At 47.6% G+C, this 6,000-nt stretch overlaps 1 long non-coding RNA gene across 1 annotated transcript in view; it reads left to right on the forward strand.

The window, feature by feature from the left end:
- Positions 1 to 5,510, forward strand: part of LOC141098754 (uncharacterized) — an 84,671-nt gene extending 79,161 nt beyond the window's left edge. The window contains exon 3 of the long non-coding RNA XR_012234350.1: positions 4,806 to 5,510. This is a non-coding gene — a long non-coding RNA (uncharacterized lncRNA). The remainder of the gene's footprint in view (positions 1 to 4,805) is intronic.
- Positions 5,511 to 6,000: the final 490 nt, after the last annotated feature.

The following is a 6,000-nucleotide window of genomic DNA, read 5'->3' on the forward strand; positions in this document are numbered from 1 at the left end:
GGGCCCTGTATTGTTCAACATCTTTATCAACGATTTAGATGAAGGAATTGAGGGTAAACTGATTAAATTTGCTGATGACACAAAGCTAGGAGGGATAGCTAATACTAGAGAAGAGAGAGAGAGGATTCAAAAAGATTTAAATAAACTGGAGAAGTGGGCAGCAACTAACAGAATGGTTTTTAACAGGGAGAAATGCAAAGTACTACATCTGGGCAATAAAAATGGAAAAAGCATATATAGAATGGGAGGAATAGGGCTAAGTGACAGCACATGTGAAAAAGACTTGGGTATACTAATAGATCACAGACTGAATATGAGTCAACAGTGTGATGCAGCAGCAAAAAAGGCAAATGCAATTCTAGGATGTATTAACAGAAGCATACAGTCTAGATCACGTGAAGTCATTATTTCCCTCTACTCCTCTTTGGTCAGACCTCATCTGGAATATTGTGTCCAGTTTTGGGCACCACATTTTAAAAAAGACATCAACAAACTGGAGCAAGTTCAGAAAAGAGCGACCAGAATGGTGACCGGTCTGCAAACCCTGTCTTATGAGGAAAGGTTGCAGGATTTGGGAATGTTTAGTTTGCAAAAGAGAAGACTGAGAGGAGACTTAATAGCTGTCTACAAATATCTAAAGGGCTGTCACATTGTAGAAGGATCAACTTTATTCTCATTTGCACAAGGAAAGACTAGAAGCAATGGGATGAAACTGAATGGGAGGAAACACAGATTAGATATTAGAAAAAACTTTTTGACAGTTAGAGTGATCAATGAGTGGAACAGGCTGCCACGAGAAGTGGTGAGTTCTCCTTCAATGGATGTCTTCAAACAGAGGCTGGACAGACATCTGACTGGGATGATTTAGCGAATCCTGCTTTGAGCAGGGGGTTGGACCAGATGGCCCAGGAGGTCCCTTCCAACTCTACGATTCTATGATTCTATGATATCAGACACATACAGCACACACCGCTCACATATCAGACACATACAGCACACACCGCTCACATATCAGACACATAGAGCACATACCGCTCACATATTAGACACATACAGCACACACCGCTCACATATCAGACACATACAGCACACACCGCTTACATATTAGACACATGCAGCACACACCTCTCATATCAGACACATACAGCACATACCGCTCACATATCAGACACATACAGCACACACCGCTCACATATCAGACACATACAGCACACACCTCTCACATATCAGACACATACAGCACACACCTCTCACATATCAGACACATACAGCACACACCGCTCACACATCAGACACCTACAGCACACACCGCTCACATATCAGACACATACATAACACACCGCTCACATATCAGACACATACATCACACACCTCTCACATATCAGACACATACAGCACACACCTCTCACATATCAGACACATACAGCACACACCTCTCACATATCAGACACATACAGCACACACCTCTCACATATCAGACACATACAGCACACACCTCTCACATATCAGACACATACAGCACACACCGCTCACATATCAGACACATACAGCACACACCGCTCACATATCAGACACATACAGCACACACCTCTCACATATCAGACACATACAGCACACACCGCTCACACATCAGACACATACAGCACACACCGCTCACATATCAGACACATACATAACACACCGCTCACATATTAGACACATACAGCACACACCTCTCACATATCAGACACATACAGCACACACCACTCACATATCAGACATATACAGCACACACCACTCACATATCAGACACATACAGCACACACCGCTCACATATCAGACACATACAGCACACACCGCTCACATATCAGACACATACATAACACACCACTCACATATCAGACACATACAGCACACACCGCTCACATATCAGACACATACATAACACACCGCTCACATATCAGACACATACATCACACACCACTCACATATCAGACACATACAGCACACACCACTCACATATCAGACACATACATAACACACCACTCACTTATCAGACACATACAGCACACACCACTCACATATCAGACACATACAGCACACACCACTCACATATCAGACACATACAGCACACACCGCTCACATATCAGACACATACAGCACACACCTCTCACATATCAGACACATACAGCACACACCTCTCACATATCAGACACATACAGCACACACCGCTCACACATCAGACACATACAGCACACACCGCTCACATATTAGACACATACAGCACACACCACTCACATATCAGACACATACAGCACACACCACTCACATATCAGACACATACAGCACACACCGCTCACATATCAGACACATACATAACACACCGCTCACATATTAGACACATACAGCACACACCACTCACATATCAGACACATACAGCACACACCACTCACATATCAGACACATACAGCACACACCGCTCACATATCAGACACATACAGCACACACCGCTCACATATTAGACACATACATCACACACCGCTCACATATCAGACACATACAGCACACACCTCTCACATATCAGACACATACAGCACACACCTCTCACATATCAGACACATACAGCACACACCGCTCACACATCAGACACATACAGCACACACCGCTCACATATCAGACACATACATAACACACCGCTCACATATTAGACACATACAGCACACACCTCTCACATATCAGACACATACAGCACACACCACTCACATATCAGACACATACAGCACACACCGCTCACATATCAGACACATACACCACACACCGCTCACATGTCAGACACATGCATAACACACCGCTCACATATCAGACACATGCAGCACACACTGCTCACATATCAGACACATATAGCACACACCGCTCACATATCAGACACATACAGCACACACCGCTCTCATATCAGACACATACAGCACACACCGCTCACATATCAGACACATACAGCACACACCGCTCTCATATCAGACACATACAGCACACACCGCTCACATATCAGACACATGCAGCACACACCGCTCACATATCAGACACATATAGCACACACCGCTCACATATCAGACACATACAGCACACACCGCTCTCATATCAGACACATACAGCACACACCGCTCACATATCAGACACATACAGCACACACCGCTCTCATATCAGACACATACAGCACACACCGCTCACATATCAGACACATGCAGCACACACCGCTCACATATCAGACACATATAGCACACACCGCTCACATATCAGACACATACAGCACACACCGCTCACATATTAGACACATACAGCACACTCCACTCACATATCAGACACATACAGCACACACCGCTCACATATCAGACACATACAGCACACACCGCTCACATATCAGACACATACAGCACACACCGCTCACATATCAGACACATATAGCACACACCGCTCACATATCAGACACATACAGCACACACCGCTCTCATATCAGACACATACAGCACACACCGCTCTCATATCAGACACATACAGCACACACCGCTCACATATCAGACACATACAGCACAGACACCGCTCACATATTAGACACATATAGCACACACCGCTCACATATTAGACACATATAGCATGTAACGCCGGTATGTTTGTATCTTGTTTCCCCAGCATGTCTCTGTATTAACCCTTTGCTCCGTTCCCCCTAATTAGCAGGGATACTGTTGTCTGTTACCTTTATGGATTCTGCTCAGTTCCCTGCTCCGCTGCGTAGCCATACATGCGTGTGTGGCTCCGCTGCACTGCATGAACACCCGAGTGTGCGGTCCCTGACTGCCGCTGTAGAAAGCTATCCGTGGGTTTTTAGGTCTGCTGCACTGTGCATGGCTTACCACGTGTGTTCAGGCTTGCAGCTTTTGCCAGGTGTCCTTTGCATTGCTGATTTCTGTCTGGCTGTGCTTAGCGTGCGCGTGGCCACACCTCCCCTGCTTTTATGTGGAATGGGTGTGTGCTATAATTGCTGCTCCAGCCTATCGCTGTGAGGCAGCTCCTATATAAAAGTTCACTGCCCTGAGGGGTGTTGCCAGAGCTTTGCCTTATGTCTCTGTGGTGTCAGCACCTGTCCTACTTGCCTGCAGTTTGAGGTGAGCTGATGCCTGTCTTGCTGCCCTCCAGGAGGCAGAATACCCTGGTTCCTGTTCCTGTCCATCCTCCAGGAGGCAGAATATCCTGGTCCCTGTTCCTGTCCGCCCTCCAGGAGGCAGAATATCCTGGTCCCTGGTCCTGTCCACCCTCCAGGAGGCAGAATATTCTGGTCCCTGTTCCTGTCCGCCCTCCAGGAGGCAGAATATCCTGGTCCCTGTTCCTGTCCGCCCTCCAGGATGCAAAATATTCTGGTCCCTGTTCCTGTCTGCCCTCCAGGAGGCAGAATATCCTGGTCCCTGTTCCTGTCTGCCATCCAGGTGGCAGAATATCCTGGTCCCTGTGTTACTGTTTGGAGTCTTGCCTAGTACCTGTTTCCTGCTGTGTCTTGTTTCCTGGATCTGTTCCTAAACCTGAACCTGTCTGAACTGTGTCCTCTGTGTTGTGTTCCTAAGGTCCTTCCGTGTCTTGAACCCTGTGCCCAGTGACTGTGACTCTTTGCTACCTGACTTTCTGTGATCTAGCCTGGGTTCATCTTGGAAGTGGGAGCCTGGTCTGCCCACTGAGTTTCTGCTGCTCTGTGCTCAGCTTGATATTCGGTGCAATCTCCGGCTGGTTCCGGTCCAACCCAGCTGGGCTTGCACCAGACCTCTTGGGTTCCTTTTTAGGTCGCTGCCAGATGTCCGGAGCCTGATGACTGCGGCCTGATGTCCAGAGCTGATGTCCGCAGCCTGATGTCCGGAGCCTATCGATCATTGCCAAATGTCCGGAGTCCAAAGCCAGTGTGCTGATGCTCTTTCTGAAATCCGAGTCCTGATGTCCTGCCTGAGACCTGATGAGACCTGGTGTCCTGATGTCCTGCCTGAGACCTGATGAGACCTGGTGTCCTGATGTCCTGCCTGGTGTCCTGCCTGAGACCTGATATCCGCCTGGTGCCCTGATGTCTGCCTGGTGCCCTGAAGTCCAGATGTCCTGCTTGTGCCCTGTGTTCCTGATGTCCAGTCTGTGTTCCTGATGTCCAGTCTGTGTTCCTGATATCCAGTCTGTGTTCCTGATGTCCAGTCTGTGTTCCTGATGTCCAGTCCGTGTTCCTGATGTCCAGTCCGTGTTCCTGATGTCCAGTCCGTGTTCCTGATGTCCAGTCCGTGTTCCTGGTTCTCCTGCTGAGCCTGTGCTATGCCTGAGAGGCCGTCCTGATATGCCCGTGCCAGATGACCCTGGACTGCATCAACCCGAGATGTCATCCTGCCTTCGTATGTTATTCTGAGACATGTACCCTTCCCTGATGTGCGGAATCGGGAGCCTGGCACAATTATGTTTCGTGTTTGTACTTTGTTTCTTGTTTGAGTAAACTTTATGTCTTCATACCTGAAGTTGTGCGGTGTCATGTCGTTCTGCCACCTCGTCCACATGCTCATCTGCCACTAATCCTGCTCGCTGTCCTTCCCTAGTCTGGGAAGGTCCATGTCACTCCATGTGGTCTAGTGGGTCCAAATTCCGTCCTCACCTGGTACGTTTACCCCATGTTGGCGTGGTTGGTCGACGTGGAGGCGCCGACTGGCCTGTGTACGCGGTTGCAGTCGTGACACAGCACACACCACTCACATATTAGACACATACAGCACACACTGCTCACATATTAGATACATACAGCACACACCACTCACATATTAGGCACTTTAGACACATTTGTTTCCATTTAGAGCTGTAATAGCGTTAACAACCTGTAGGCAGGAGTGGCGCTGCTTTTGGAAGAAATTATTCAAAATAAAGATATTTTTTGTAATTTTCTTTAGGTGCTATAAATGTAGTCTCTGCTTTTTATGCAGATCTGGATAAACCATATTGTTATCTGAGCATTCA

The sequence above is a fragment of the Dendrobates tinctorius genome, unplaced genomic scaffold, assembly GCF_039654945.1.
Source record: "Dendrobates tinctorius isolate UK_male_01 unplaced genomic scaffold, ASM3965494v1 ptg000095l, whole genome shotgun sequence".
NCBI classification, from domain to species: domain Eukaryota; kingdom Metazoa; phylum Chordata; class Amphibia; order Anura; family Dendrobatidae; genus Dendrobates; species Dendrobates tinctorius.